This window comes from Aedes aegypti, chromosome 1 (genome assembly GCF_002204515.2).
Source record: "Aedes aegypti strain LVP_AGWG chromosome 1, AaegL5.0 Primary Assembly, whole genome shotgun sequence".
NCBI classification, from domain to species: Eukaryota; Metazoa; Arthropoda; class Insecta; order Diptera; family Culicidae; genus Aedes; species Aedes aegypti.
Genome location: NC_035107.1, coordinates 35,704,744 through 35,721,742, shown reverse-complemented (window position 1 = coordinate 35,721,742; position 16,999 = coordinate 35,704,744). Strand labels below are relative to the sequence as shown.

Genomic DNA, 16,999 nt, shown 5'->3' with positions numbered 1-16,999 from the left:
CCAGTTGTAGAGGCCTAAACTACCCCTTGAAAAAAGAGTAATTCATGAATAACTTTGTTACTTCAAAAGATAGGGTGATGATATGTTGAGCAAAAACACGGGTTTTTCTATGACAAACAACTTTGTAGAACACACAAAAAATGTTAAAAATCTTGGAAAAAAGTTATGATAAAAAATATGATTTTTAGGGGTCATTCACATACAACGGCATATATCTCAAAAATTAAAAAAGATAGAAAAATTGTGTTTTCGACAAAGTTGTTTCAAATTGCCAATTGTACAACTTTGCCGAAGACACCATATGTCTATCTAAATGTTTTGAAAAAATAGTTTTTCTATCTCACTGCTAGGTGGATTGATCACAAAACTTTTTTCGTCAAAAGTTGCGCTTTAATATACCAAGAAACTTCTCCGAACAAACTATATCGCTAAAATCAACGGTTAGGGCGCTATTCAAAAAGCGCATGAAAACTAGAAAATAAAACACCGTGCAGTGTGCCCTTGAGTGTAGAGTAACAAGAGTGTTGCACAGAGAGAGAGAGAGGGAGAGAGCGAGAACTGTCAAACAACGAACGGAACAAGTGCAATTGCAACTCCGCAGGTTTGTCGCCGTTTGTTGGCCGCCTTTCTTCAGGTTGGTTTCAGTTTGCTGGTTCTCTAATAGATGGTGAAGGGATGGAGACCGTTGAGGGTGGTCGATTTGATATCTATGTTTGTAGTTCAATTAGATATATTATTTTTTTAATTCGATCAAGTTCTTACTTAGTCTTCAATTTGAATAAACCATATTGTCTTATGTAATCCAAATAACTGAACATGGAAATTCAACAATTTGACAATATTTTCAACTAAGTATAAATTTTCACTGCAACTTTCTTTAAGGTGTGTTCAATACTTAAATGTTCATCAAAAAAATTGTAACAGGATAGGCAGCATATAATATCTAATTTGTAACCAACATCGGAAAAATTTCTGGTGGAAGCTCTAATTCAAAATAAAAACGAAATATGTTGAAGAGAACTTCTAAAATTTGCGATTGCTGTAAAAACTCTCCTGAATTGACTAATTTAGCAATAAACGCCAAATATGGCGGATATATCGGATTCCGGATTCCAGACTTCTGCTAGGGTTGCCGCGGATAATCCTACTAACTTTTTCTTCAGTTGTTCTGTGAAAGCGAATCCACTTTCCATCTTATAACTTATTAAAAATTCTCAATGAATGCCTCTTATGATTATTATACAAAAAACGATCAAGTATTCTGAAAGTTTTATGAAGAAAAATCTTGTTGTTCTGATTTTTTTGGCACATTTCTCTAGTGATTTCTACGCGAATTTCTTGCTTCTTTGAATTTTTCCTGTAGCTACGTCATGAATTTTGTTAGTTTTTTCCAAGAATTTGAATGATGTAGCAATTCTTTCTTGGGTTCCTACAGGAATCAGCAATCTCTTCAGAGAAGCCTTTATTATCAAAATGCATTAGAAAAATATCACAGGGTATCTACTACCTGAAAAAAAAAAACCATGATGTTATCAGTGATTTTTATTTATTTAGGATAAAATATGTTTTGACTAGAAAGCAGTACTTCAGATTGCCAAGCTGGTAAAAGCATGTTCTATTGCCAGTTCAGTAATAATTTTATCAGGCAAGATTTTTTTTCGATTTCTCAAAATTTGATTGAGGTTTATGAAATTGGAAAATTGTTTCATGACATTATTATGTATTATCCACCATTGGAAAGTCGAATGGACAGAAGATCTAAGAGGAAAACATAAGATTTTTTTTAAAAGGACGCGTTTCCCACTAAGTATTATATTTTTGACCGTCTTGTCACTCGAACTTTTGTCTTTCGACCTTTTGACATCTAGACGTTTTGTTCTTCGATCTCTCATAGAATACTAAGCTTAGGAGCAGGTATAGGGCCAGAAAATAGAGGCAGAAATGATATCCATCGTACAATTCTGCTGGTTCTTGCATGAACATGGGCATGAGTATAGATGCTATTCCGTGATTGAGCAGAACAAACCAAGTTGCACAGAGATTTAATAAATGGAGCTCGGGATTTGCTTACCATTTCCAATGTACACAAATCATGAATCCAAAATTAAAAGTCAATAACGTCGGGGAAGGGTAGGAATGTTAATTAGACAACAATCGTTACTAGAGGAAGGGGGAAGAGGTTTTCTCTGGATTTTTTTTGAAAAGAACCCATGATGAATTTCTAGAGTTATTCTAGTTGCCATTTGTTGAGGAATCCCGGGAAGAAATTCTGGTAGATCTCCTGAAACAACACTTGGGTGAATAACTTAAATAATCCAAAGATGACTCTAGAGATGGCTCCAAGGATTTCTTTAGCAAATTACCCGTGTAATCCTGCTTAGATTTCTTCAGCAATTTCTTCAGGAGTTTCTCAGAGATTACACCAGAATTTTTACATATATTTTCTCCAAAAGTTGTTCTAGAGATTTTTTCGGCAATTAAGATTTAACCAGAGATTCCTCCATGAAATTTCCCAATTTTCTTTTAGGATTCCCTCATAAAATGCATCAGGGATGAGTTTTCTTTTTTTTTTCAGAGGTTTCTCTAGGGACTGCTCATGGAATCTCGCCAAGTATTTCTCCAGGAATTTATCTATATTTTTTTCCAAAACATTCCTTTTGGGAAGGATTTTTTGGAAAAAAAAAATCTTGAAGTAAGAATTCTTGGGATTATTTTTGATGAAATTCTGGAGGAGTTCATGATGGTATCTCTGGATGAATTTCTAGAGGAATTCTTCAAAAGATCTCCGAAGATATTGTTTTAGAGGCTCAGAACAATTCTCTAGATAAACTCCTTGGGAACGTGGAAAAATCCTTTGAGTAATGCTTGTAGCGATTTTGCTAAAGCTATCTCTAGGAGAATTGATGGTGAAAAGTCTCGAGGAATCCCTTTAGGAATTCGTGAATTAATTACTCGTAGAATCCAAGAAAAAAAACTGGTGGAGTCTCTGCAGCAATTCCTGATAGAATATCTGGAGCAAAACGTGGAGAATCCCTGAAGAAATCTCCGGAATAAATCCTTGAGGAATTGCGAGAGAACTACCTGGGGAATACCCTGAAAGTTTACTCGAAGGAATTTCTGAAGACATATCTGGAGGAATTGTAAAAGACCCTGTATCCGTGGAGAAACCTTTGGAAACATCTCTGCAAGAACCCATGTATACATTTTTCTGGAAAAGTCTCTAGAAGAATTTCTGGAGGAGGCTCTGAAGGAATCTCATGGGAAATCGCTTGAAAAATGCCTGAAAGAATCTCTGGAGGAATCTTTGGACCGATCTCCGAAAAAGTTCATGGAGGAATTCCTGGAGAAATTCTTGTTAAAAATATTAACGAAGAATTCTATGGAGAAAACACTGGAGACTTACCCACTGGAACTCTTTGACTCGTTGCGAAACATCCAAAGGAATCCCTATAGCGATTTTCCTAGAGGACTTCCTGGAATAATCCTTGGATAAATACTTGGAAGAATCCCTAGAGGAACTCCAGCCAGAATTTATGAGGAATTGCTGAAGGTACTCCTATAGTCCTCTCTGATCCGGGCTAAAAAATCTGGTTGCGATCAAAAGTCCTTTGTGAAGGAATCACTGGCGAAATCGTTGTATTGATCACGGTAAAGATGATCTTGGATTTATTTCTGGTAAAATCACTGGAGGAATCTTAAAAAAAAACCCTGAAGAACTCTCTGGAGAAGCCTTTTGGAGTTATACTCTTCCAACAACATTGGTTTCATTATCAATCTGACCATAACGAATAAATAATGGACCGATGCACGAGTTCACTATTTGACGTTTGAGCGGTGCCGTGTTATTTACGTGACCATGGCAACGAGTGAATTCGGCACCGCTCAAACGTCAAATCAGTGAACTCGTGCATGGGTCCATAGGTTTCCTTTCATACTACACAACTTTCAACGGTTGCTAAGTATCGCAAGTTCGACGAACCAACATGTTTGAATGGAGGAATATGTTCCTACAAAATGTTTGCAAGTAGTTCGTGCTCATATTACAAAGTTCATTCCTGCAACTTGCACAAATGTTCGTGCATTGCACACACTGTGCTATCAAAGCTTTGACTGACAAATCAATTAAATATTCATTAAATCGACTGTAGTTTGTAGTCAAAAATAATAGATTTTTTCAAAAGCGCAATTAACTCGGAAAAACAGCTTTGAACACGTTCACAAATCACTAGCTTCGTTTACTCGCGAGCACGATAGATGCGAGTATATTAGCACTCTGATGCTCACGAGCATTTTGTCGCCACTTTCCACCACTGCTTGCAGCTCATGCAAATTTTACTCATTGCAATAGTTGATAATATTTTACAACCGGTCCACAAATATGAATCAATTTGACCACAATTATATGAACCAGTTGATATCTGTTCTTCTGTTTTACAATTAAATGTCAATCATTCCTTATTTTTATGAGAACATTGCCTCGGACAACATAAGGGATAAGCCAGCAGAAGACCGGAACCATGTCTGAAAAATTTGATGCATGTACTTTTAGAAAGCATGAATAAATATTTTATAATGAAACATGGTTAACAGGGTGTCCCATTTTTCCCGACCATCTCGGATATCGCCTCCCTTTAAATTAACAGTTTCCTTTTGATATTGGGAGACTTCTGTAATATTTCAGCTCAATTCATCCAAAAAAATATTCCTAGTGTGCCGTGATTTTTGTGTTATTCAATGGCTAATTATTTTCAACATTTTTTCAGGTATCTTAAAAAGGCAGGGTACCGTGGTGAATCAAAATCCGGACTGTACCAATATCCGGACACTCTGGTAACTTTTACTGAATACAATGTGAATGTGAAAAATTATGTGGTTTAAATCAGGGATGAAAATACTCAATCTACCCTCGCTTACATTGATACTTGCTAGGTAGAATCTTCGTTGATTTTTATTTGGTTTATCCTCGCCTTGACAACACAACAAAGATTGGCAAAGCGCTTTCCGCAAGATTGTCAGTTTCCTTTTAACCTGCTGCTACTCAACCGCTTTGTGATAATCGGAATCAAAAAATGATATTCATTCTAAACAGCTTGACTTTTTTACATTCCGCTTCAGTAAGTTGTAATTTTTGCACAAAGCACACTAAAAACGCGTCAATATCATCGATTCAGTGCATCGGATCTTTCATTACCCGTAAAGCAGCATATTTTTTAATTAATATGAGCCTCATTGATAATCAATTTTCTAAAACTGACACTCTTCTACTTCTGATAATCAAAAACAGCAACAACATACGGGCATCATTGTTTGTTTTCATCATCTACTTTTGTGCCTTCTTCATTGGTACAATCATATTGGTGGTGGTGCGGTTACTTTGATGGTGGGTGGCATAAATGTCAGTAAATTGAGTATAGTGAGAGCATGATTTTTTTCGTCCCTGGTTTAAATGATTCACATCTGAGTTTTATAACATTGCTCATGATTTGACTACAATTTGATCTAGTAGCCATTATCATATAATTAATAAAAATAAAAATAAAAATCTAACATCAGATTGACACCATTATTTCGTAGTGCAGTTTTCATAGTTCAAGTCATCCAGCAAAACAAAGAGTGGTCAAGTTAACGATTATTAATTTGAATGACATTGTATGCGAATTGTTGCAAACCATAGTTTGTGTTTAAATATGTTACAGGGTGGCCACCAAACCGGGAAAAAGACGGGAATTTGAATCCACCAGGAAAATCGTTTTAAACGAACATCTTCAAGCTGTAATCTACAAGCCAATAGTTATGTTTAATGATATTGCCATGAGGCATCCGCAATTTTGAATAAATATCTTTGAAACATTGATTATTTAATTTCTACTATGCTACTAAAAGCTTCACTCTTTTCATAGCAATGTTTCGAAATATTTTTTTTTTATTTTTGTTCTCGCACTGTCAGGGCTAATATTTTTTTCTCTAACTTTTTTTTACTCGAGGTTTTGAATCAAAGTTTAAATACTTATTGCAGATTAGTTTAACACTTCTCTGTAACCGCTAAATACTAGTAATTTTTTTCAATTTTTCTTATCGGTGTAATTTTTCATGAAAAATATCATCCATTCCGACTTATACTTCATTAAAACTAATCCCATATCTTTTTTTCAGATGCTTTATAAAATTTGCAATTGCTTTGATAAAAAATCTTTGTTTTTCCGATGCTTCGATTGAAATGTGGGTTTTCAAAGAAAAGGCTTATATGGTCATTTTCCACAAAATTGGCCATAACTCAAAAACGAAAAAAAAGTACGTTTCAAAAATTTCAGCGATTAAAGCTTATGAAATTAGCTTCTCAAAAATATATTTTTGAAAGTTTTCTACTAATTGGAACATAGTTTTTCCAGCTTTTCTTTACGAATTTTCTCAACGGTGGAAAATTTTGTGGAAAACTGTTTTCAGTTAATATTTTTTTATAATCTTTAGAAAATTTGCTTTCATTTTCATAAAAAACTTTGTTTCTCCGATGCTTCTTTCTTGAGTTATGATTTTTCAAAGAAAAGGCTCAAAATGGCACATTTGCACATTTTTTACAAAATTGGCCATAACTCAAAAACGAAAAAAAAAATACATTTCAAAAATTTCAGCGATTAAAACGATTATCTTCTCAAAAATATATGTTTTTGAAAATTTTCCACGAGTTGGAGCATAGTTTTTCCGGCTTTTCTTTAGATTAGCAAAAATATTTCTGTGATGTTGTATAATAAATATCATTATAATTTTGTTTCTTAAAATCAGTTGATTCAAAAATTGTGAGTGATTTAACTGCGTGGGATGACCGTACATTGAACCAACTACTGTAGATATCCCTCAATATTGCACCGATGAGCGAGACCGATCCAAAGCCACTCCACCTGACGATTTCGGTTCGCGTGCGGGAGGATAGATAGAGGGACGACAACGCGCGCGCTTGATTTCCACACCGTCGCGTCCGTCAGTCTCTCCAACGCAGAGCAGAGCCCTCGGTGTTTGGTTGTCGTCGACTTGGTCGTGGACTTGGTTAGTTGAATTCTCTCAGCAGCAGCAGCACCAAGCGCGGGAAGGCAAGAGCAACCAACAGCAACAGCGTCACACAAGCTCCGGCTGGGCCCAAGTTGGCCAATTTCTCGCAGTTTGATTTTTCCCCTACGATCGGCTAGTCGCGCTTTGCTGTCTTTGGCTGTCTCCGTCGTCGTCTTCGCGCGTCGGTAGCGTCGTCTTTGAATCGCGCGCGCGTTGGCGTCGTCTCAATCGTAGACGTTTTCATATGCGGGAGTGTGTTGTTTATGTTTGGACGATTAAATATTTTGGAGCGGTGATTCGTCTTCATCGTACGTACCCGGAGCGTGTCCCGGTGGTGCACCTGGCCGGAACGCTGAAAACTGTTATTTGTGCATTCGTTTGCTTATTTTTTACGGTTCGCGACGGCGCTGGGTCAAGTGCCAGCGACAGTGGAAATAGAGTGTCAAAGGGCGATTTTTCGTGGAAAACCGTTGCAGAAATATGAAGAGCGCCCATGTGATTTCGAAGAAAAGTTGGAGATAGTTCCTGGAAGCTAGTTAGTAGGATGGCCCATAACGATCAAACTATAAAAATCCTTAGCAACACCCCCAAGTTTGTTCATTTGGATCCTCAGAAAATACTGTGGAAATTTGAGCGGAATCCGTCAACTTTAAGGAGAGGCTAAACGGGTTTGAAGTTTGTATGAAGAAAATCGACCAAATATATGGGAACAACTGTTACATCTTCTGATTCAGATAAGATAGATAATTGAAGTCTTGTATATTTAAACCCGAATCACTATGAAATAAAGTGAATCAGGACTGAATCACTGGAATATGAAGAGAATCATACCTGAAACTATTGAATATGATGTCTCAAATATAACGTGAATCTGACATGATTTATTAGAAATTAAGTAGACCAATCTAGAATCTCTTCAAAATTAAGTGAATCAGTCTTAAATCATTTGAACATGAAATGAATCAGACGTGAATCATTAGAAAATGAAGTGAATTAGCCCTAAACTGTTTGGAAGACATGAAACACTGGAAAATGCCGTTAAACAAAAATGAATAACATAAACTCGAATGAATCAAACCTGAATTACTTGAATATAAAGTAATTTAGACTTGAATCACGTGAATATGAACTAATTTAGACCTATAAAGTGAATCAAACCTGAATCACTTAAATAGGAAGTATGAGAGACCTGAAACATTGAAATATAGCGAATCAGTCTCGATTCAGATTTCAATCTGAATTGATTGATTACTTGAAAATGAAGTAAATCCAACCATATGAAAATTAAGTAAATCAGTCCTGAATTCCTTAAATGTGAAGCTAAACAGACCTAAAAAACTTAAATATAAATTGAATTAAACTTTAAACACATGAATATAAAGTAAATCAGACATGAATCACTTGTAAATGAATGAATCAGAATAACTTGTAAATGAATGTCTCAAAGATGGAGTTAATCAGTAATGATTTCTTCAAATATGAAGCAAATCAGCCCTGAATCTCTAGAAAATGCAGTGAATCGTACCTGACACACTTGAATATAAAGTAAATCAGGCATGATACACTTGAAAATGAAGTGAATCTTCCCTAAACTGCTTGAAAATGAAGCGAATCATACCTGAGCAACTTGAAAATGCAGTAAAGCAAAACTAAATGACCTAAATTTTAAACAGGTGAATATGAAGTAATTCAGACCTGCATCACTTGAATATCAGATCTGTTCGACTTGAATATGCAGTGAATCCGACATGAATCACTGGAATATGATGTGAATCACTCATGAGTCAATTCCAACAAGGATTGAATCTGACATGATTCAGTTAATAACACTAACTCAATATTGAAAAAATCAAACCTGAATTACTTGAATATCAAACCTGAAGCACATGAATATAAAGAGGATCAGACATTTATCACTAGGGTATGGAGTGAATAAACATGAATCGTTTGAATTTAAAGACAATCAATCCTGAATCACTTGGATACGAAGAGTTTCTGAGGGGCTAAGGAACCGAGTGGTTAGAGTCCGCGGCTACAAAGCAAAGCCATTCTGAAGGTGTCCGGGTTTGATTCCCGGTCGGTCCAGGATCTTTTCGCAATGGAAATTTTTGGCAAATAGCAAAAAAAGCTCTCACTTAACAACTGTGGAAGTGCTCATTGAACACTAAGCTGAGAAGCTGGCTCTGTCCCAGTGGGGACGTACTGCCAAGAAGAAAAAGAAGAAGAATAGTTTCTGACTTGAATAATTTGAATATGATGTGCATCAGGCATGAATTACTCGCACATGAAGTAAACATACCCGAATCCTTAAAAGATGCATCAGATCTGAAACACTTCGATATGCAATAGATCAGACCTGAATCACTTGAATATGATATGATTCACTTCCAAATGCCAAAGGCTTTCTGAACAACATTCTGGACATTCTATCTTAATCAATCATGAGATTTAATAACAGAGAACACCTTTCATAACATGATGTTCCATATCTCGACAAAGTGTTGAAAAACCAGAATAAAAGTTGGTTTTTGTGGTAACTTTGGATCTCAGTAACGCCAGTAAAGTCCGGAGTTCTTTGCCTATCTGAACAGCTTTGTCGAAGACTCGAACTTGCTATTTCATTAGGATCACAATACAGAACTAGCTTAAAATTCTTCATTCAACGTGTTCACTAGTGACAAAATTACGAGCTAAACTGTTTGCCTTTCGGATAACCTTGACCTTCTGAACAACTTTGCCATAAACTTGAACATTCTTTCTTGTCAAAATTTTGCGATAGGACTTGTATGAAGTTAAAAAGTATATAAATCAATCTGTTTTCCGGATGCCCTTGACTTCCTGAACAACTTTGTCGAAGACTCGACTCTCATTTTTATCTGCTCACTAGCGCCACCTAGCGGCAACATTTTGAATTAAATTACCTCTCTTCCGGATGTCCTTGACATTCTGAATAACTTTGCTGAAGACTTAAACTTTCTATCTCATATGGATCACAAGATAGAACATACTTAAAATGCTCAATTTTACATGCTCACTAGCGCCACCTAGCGGGTAAATTGCGAATCAAACTATTTGCTTACCGAATGTCCTTGATCTGCTGAATACCGCACCGTTATAGAACATCAGCATCTCGAGAAATAGCATCATTTATGTTCTGTCTGAAGGAATTTAGATCAAGATTTACATTTTTATTAACAAAACGTAGTTTTACTCTCATTACTGCCCCTGTTTTGTCTTTAAATGGGTGAAATCTCGTTATGTTATGGAAATAGAACCATGACATTTGATATCTATATTTCTTTTAAAACCCTATTCTGGTTTCTCAAACCAAGCTTTTTTAATCATAAGTTGATGACAAATTTTCACTGAACAAATTGTTTTGAATTGAAATTTCCAAGTTTTATTTTTACAAATTGGTTTAAGTACTTCAGAAGAAATAGACAAAATCCACAAATTGAAAATACAATTTTCCGTACTTATTGATATCTCCTAAAAAAAAATAAAATATCGCAATTATTGAAAAACTAAAGTTAAACTAAAGTGCAGCTCGGCTAAAGGAATCGGTCGAAAATGATATCCACTGAGTTGCCGAGCGAAGTCGGATAACTGGATGATATCTGATTGATAACAACTTTAATTATCGCTGGTATCAATGATAACCGAATGATAACAAATTTTGCTATCATTGTATCTGCGACAGACATCCCGAGCAAAGCTTGAGATCAAATTGAAAACTAATTTTGATGTTGTGCTGTCGCGGGTTTTGATAACTCAGTTTGTTGTCATTTTGGTCGTTTTAACGGTTAAAATATCAAAACTGAGAGCAGAAAAATGTTCCCATGAAATCAAATTGAAAACTCTTTTTGCTGTCAGTGAAAGCAAATTGAAAACAGTTTCTGCTGTCATTGAAAGCAAATTGAGAACTCGCTGAGATATACATATTTTCGATTGATATTGAAACATGGCTGCGACTAGATAAATGCTTTATTTTTATATTCTCGTAGTATTTAAACATGTAGCACGAATAAATTTATAATTGAATAAAAAGAAAATATAAGTAAAAATTCAAAATGATAGCAGAAAGAAAACAAAATATGATATCGAATATTTCACTGATAAATTGATATCAAATTATGATATCAACTTGATGCTGAAAACAGTATATGTTTTCAACTTGCTTTCATTTTGATGTTGGACTTTGCTCGGGATGTTAGTCAATGAACTTAAGTGTGAATGACTTTTTATCATACATTTTTTTAAATGTTTGTAGCGTAAGTTTAAGCCAGACCACTGTTGTTTATGACCATAACATTAAGAAAAATGTGATACTCATGTAGTTATCAACTTGAACTTAATGATAACAGAATTTACTGTTATTTTGCTATTCGACGAAAAAAATTGAGTTCTCATTTTTGTTATGATGACTGTTAAGGTGAAGATGCATCGAATCCAAACCTCTGCAGAACCAAACAATCGTTAACGCTGAAAATTTAATAGATTGGTCACTCGCTGGTGGTGCCCAATCGATCAAATTTTCAGCTCAATACACTGTGTGGGTCTCAAGATTTGTGCTTTTGCATATTTGAGGTTTGGCTTCGATGCATCTTCACCTTAATGCACCAAGATGATAACAAAACAAGTTATCAAATGATGACAAGCAAGTAAAATGATTGCCTATCATTTTGTCAGCCATTTCTGCTGGGGATATAACCTCGTTTTTCTTTCATTGTTTGTGTAAATGTGATACACTAACCACTCATGTAAGAGAATTAGTTATAGCATAATTACGACAAGTGAATCAAATTGTCAATTAAACAGACGCAAAACAAACAACAAATCAAACGCGCACACAATCGTGTGTCCCAACAAAAGATGTTATAGTACTATAATATCTTTTAGAAGCTCGAATGTCAAAAAAAATCAACACCTATAGCACCACTTTTGGTCGAAAATGTAACTGGAGCCGTTATTTGGTCGATTTTCTTCATACAACTTCAAGCTCGTTTAGAGTTGACGGACACCGCTTAATCTTTCACACTAGCAATAGTCCAAATGAACAAATTGGGGGTTTGTAGCTTGAGATTTTTTTTCCATACAAAAATAAGCCAGGATATTGATTGGATTCTGCGATAACCCTGCAAAACGTCGGTCTTAATTGCATGAGCAAACACTCTCTGAGTGGTGGATTTCTGTTTTATTTTTTTGGACGCTGAATAGTAATTAGTTGTTCGAGTGCCCGAAGTGTCCTATTCGGTAATAATACTTTGAGAAAATGTCGTTTGGTGATGTATGAATAATTAGCAACAGTGTAAACAGCAGCCGGTGGAAGAAGTTGAAGAAATTAACAGCGTTCTGTGTATGGAAATGTCATGATCAGAGCGGTTGAGTGTTTAACACCTGTGAAGTAAATAGTTTCGAGGACTCCGTGCTGGGCTGAGTGTGTTCAGGTGTGAATAGTATTATGGAATGCAAGATGTGCCTCTAGGGAACGATGACGCAGTATTGATAATAACTTCTGTTGTGGACTTGAGATATTGTGTTGCAGTCTTCTTTCGTCGGGATTCACTCTCATGGATGGATTTATCACAGACAAACAGACGTCACACTCTCATCATTGGCCATCGACCACCTTTTTAACGGTCGGTTCAAAAATATGGTAGGTGGCCGATTCACCACGCGCAGCGCTCGCATCGTTTTTGTTCGTGTTTGACGTTTGCACACTACCGCCATCTTTTGGCCTATCGGCCAAACACACCGATTTTAGCATTGGGCGTACATGTCCTCGTGACTATGATTTTAATCGACATATGTTTTAAGTGTTACGTCTGTTTGTCTGTGGATTTATCGTAAAGTTTTGAGTAATTCTCTAGTAAAGAGAATCTAAAAGTAGATTTGAGTATCTTGTACCTTTTAATTCTGCACTAATTGCTTATTTTTGACAGATACGCGTTTTTCGACTACCACTTGTAGCCTTCTTCAGTGTCAATTGGGTCCTAAAATGTTTAATGAATTCTTGTTTTTATTTAATAATACGAAAGAGCATGTTATTGCAACTACTTTAGCAAGTTTTCCAGCTCAAATAACGGCTATAACATTTTTAAACTTCAATTTTAAAAATGGTTCCAAATATGAACCTTGACACTTGTGATGTTGTTTCACATTCACTTTTTCGACAAAAATGCCACAGGGCATATAGTTTTAACACTGGGGTTGTTCCTATCTGACATTTCGGAAGGGACACGGAAAACAAAATATACCCAACATTTGAGTTTAAACCAAAGGGTGTGACAAAATCTCAAAAATCATAAAAAAATGTTTTGTGTACTTAAACCAATGAAAATCATTTAAATATTGAGTAAACATGTGTTTCTGCCCTAAACTTAAGCGTTTGGTACTAAAATTGAGACAGGGCTTTAGGACCCTATTACTCGAAGAAGGCTACAAGTGGTAGTCGAAATACGCGTAATTACTTAAAAGGTACAATGTACTCAAATCTACTCTTAAATGCACTTTATTAAGATTCTGCTCAGCGGGTTCGAATATATTAAAAAGAATTCTCCAGTGTCCACTATCAATTTCCAATGCTTTCAGAGGATCTATCGGCAGTGCAAACTTGTGCAGAACGGTTTCCAAAAATCTTATCTCCTTCTATTTGACAACAAATGACGAAATTATCCATTGCCTATAATTGTCCACCGAGAAACCAATAAATAAAGTACATCCCGAGCAGGCGAAAAAAGCTCGGTAATAGCATATTTTGATATGGACATCGAAAAGTGATATTAACTTGATAGGTATAAGAGATAAAGGATCTGAAAATGATATTTCAAATTTACTCCTGGAATACCGTGAGCATATCACATTTAGCTTTTGTAAGATCTAATCAATATCAGCTATTCATTAGATCTGTAAACATTAAATTTTGCTATGACCCAAAAGTTCCAGGAATGAAATTTAGATATTATCTTTACATTTTTTATCTCTTATGTCAATCAAATCAATATCTCGATTTGATATATCAGATATACTATTGTCAGAATTTGGCTTCTGCTCGGGATTTGAGCCTTGATATAACGCAACTCGATATTAATTAATTTTTACATCAGTACAGCGTAACTTATTTTTATTGTAAAATTCTTATACTTTATGTTTTATGAGTATAAGTTCGATTTTGATTATTAACAAATAAAAAAGTAGCTAGATTTGATGTTCCACTCTTATTATTATTATTATTTATTTATTTTTAACTAATAATTTTGAAAGAGGGAAAAGCCCCTTTGAGTGATTTTAAGTAAAAATCTTCTCAAAAAGGCACAAAACCTCTTTATCTTTTCTAAAACATTATAAAATAAGAAATTTAAATCTAAAGGTTCATCCGGAATGGATCCATTACAGAACCGTAATCGCCAATACAAGGATCATCACGTAGAATGCCAGTTCCAAAGTGAGGTCAATCTGAAATAAAAAGCAAAAAATATACAAAAAAGAGAGTATCAAACATGATAAGAGATTTCATTTAGGAATTCAAAGAAAATTTTCATCAAGGGAAAACATTTCTGAGCCAAAATATCTCTGATTGAAATTGGAATTTCATATTTCAAGCTGATTATTTCATTGAAAAGTTTGTTTCTGGGTACAATAAAACGTGAACATTTTAATAAAATGTGATCAATATCTTCATAAAATAAACCGCATTCACAAAGATTGGTATCTTTTAAATTCATACGATATAAATAACAATTACAAATATAATGATTGGATATTAATCTAGAAAAAATACATATGAAATTCCGTTCAACAGATAAATTTTTGAACCAGGGGATAGTATTAACCCTAGGACAAATAGAATAACAGTATCTTCCTTTATCACTTGTATCCCATGAAGTTTGCCAACTGTTTATGGAATCTCTTTTCAATTTAGAAAAATATTCGGAAGGACAAATGATACGTTTATATATTCTACCACGAAAAGCACCAAATTTTGCTAAAGAATCAGCTTGTTCATTACCGTAAATGTTGCAATGAGCTGGAACCCAAACTAATTTTATGAAATATCCCTTGCTATGTAATTCATGTAATAAGCTTTTTAACATCAATATAGTATGATGTGATTTAAAACAAAATTTGACAGAGTTTAAAGCTTGAAGACAGCTCAAACTGTCAGAACATACAAAATATACATTAGGAATGCACGATTTAATCAAATTACACGCAAAATATAAAGCAGTCAATTCAGCTATGAAAACAGAGCAAGGGAATTCCAACTTTAAGAAATGAGCCAAATGCATATTATACACGCCGAACCCTGCAGTATTGTTAATCAAAGAACCATCTGTAAAATAAATTTTCTCAGGGTCAACTCCAACGAATTTACGTTTGAATAAATTATCAGCAAAATGAAAATGTAAATGATGAGGAATATGATTCAGTTCTGCATGTAATGATAAATCGATACATGGGCGAAATGCATGAACATTTATTTTATGATTATAAAAACCATTGTTAGATGGGATGAAATTTTCAGTATTACAATATGTGAAAGAATTTAAAAGTCTACAAGTAGGATTAATTTCATATAAAGAATTCAAAATATTGATTATTGGATGATTATTTGAAAAACATTGTACTAAAAATTTAGAATTTAACTCATGAAATCTATTTTTAAGTGGAATTATACCTGCCAAAACTTCTACAGATTTTGAATGAGTAGAATTCAACAATTTTAAACAAATTTTCAAACTACGGAATTGTATCTTTTCAAGTTTTGAAAAATGTGTTTGAACAGCACTTGAAAAGGTAAAACAACCATATTCCATCACTGAAAGTATTGTTGTTTTATAAAGTGTTATCATATCATGAGGATGAGCTCCCCACCAAGTACCAGTAATCGTACGAAGAAAGTTTATTCTTTTAAAACAAATTATTTGGATATATTTAATGTGATTATTCCACTTCAATTTTGAATCAAACCATATGCCAAGGTATTTATTTTCATTTTCATTTTGCAGCGTTTGGTGGGGCAATGAGAGCGCAAGTCAGTCCAAAGCCGGGGGAAGGGATAGGTAATGGCCGTAATAGTCTATGCGGACCACTTGAACACCATCGGAAAGGATAAGAAGGGTTGGGGTAGGGTATAGGGAATGGAGAAGACTTGACACAGTAATGCGATTAATGCTGCAAAATGTAAATGTGCTGAAAGCAATTAAATTTGAGTTTTGAAGTTAGATTTGACTTATTAAAATTCCAAATAGATCGGCCATTGTACAAGTAAGAAAGAATATGCTGATCGCTTTCTAGAAATTTTATAAACAACAAAATAATAACAATATGAGGGCTGCTGATGGCACAATGCGACGCTTTAGGAGATTTTGATACTGATTAAACATTACTATACAGAGCGCAATTCAATCGATGGTGATAACTTTACAAACTTTATCTGTTTTTGCACTGATTGACGATGCTGATTCAAATAAAAATATTTTAAAAATATTTGATATTATTAGTTCATTTGTTTGTGTGATCTAAGTGTTAATAATGGAAAAATTTTACATACCCTTAATAATAATACTTCCCTGATCAGAAATATTATATTTTGAGCGCCCTTTTCGAAGCTATTCTATCCAGGTATCCATGTACTGCTTTCAATCCTGAAATTATTCTTATTGTGCATGCTCATGCGTTATATTAGTGATGCTCATAATCATGCAACAGATAAGAAGGAGAGAAAAAGAGAATATAGAAACAGTGATTAGTAATGAGTTTATTATGTAGTTTTGTTAGAATTATAAATAATTAAACAGTAGTAATGAATTGCTTTTAAAATGACTTTGCAGCATAGCTGAGCCTTTCGGATCGTAAGACCGATGTATAAAAATAATTTGTTTCGAAATTGTCCGCGTGGTCTTCTAGTGCCCCTATTAGATAAGAATCAATCATAGACGTACATACCGAATGC

At 34.6% G+C, this 16,999-nt stretch overlaps 1 protein-coding gene across 18 annotated transcripts in view; it reads left to right on the top strand.

Moving 5' to 3' along the window:
- LOC5578702 (guanine nucleotide-releasing factor 2) overlaps positions 1-16,999 on the top strand; it is a 256,070-nt gene that overhangs the window by 84,347 nt on the left and 154,724 nt on the right. For 3 of the 18 annotated variants that reach the window (XM_021839399.1, XM_021839391.1, XM_021839392.1), the window contains exons 1-2: positions 7,110-7,579; positions 12,150-12,491. The exons of 9 other annotated variants lie outside the window; for them this stretch is intronic. The gene's annotated coding sequence lies outside the window, so the exon portion shown is untranslated. Of the gene's footprint in view, positions 1-7,107; positions 7,580-12,149; positions 12,492-16,999 lie in introns of those variants that run through there. 6 more of the 18 variants (XM_021839396.1, XM_021839395.1, XM_021839411.1 and 3 more) reach the window with 5 other exon arrangements.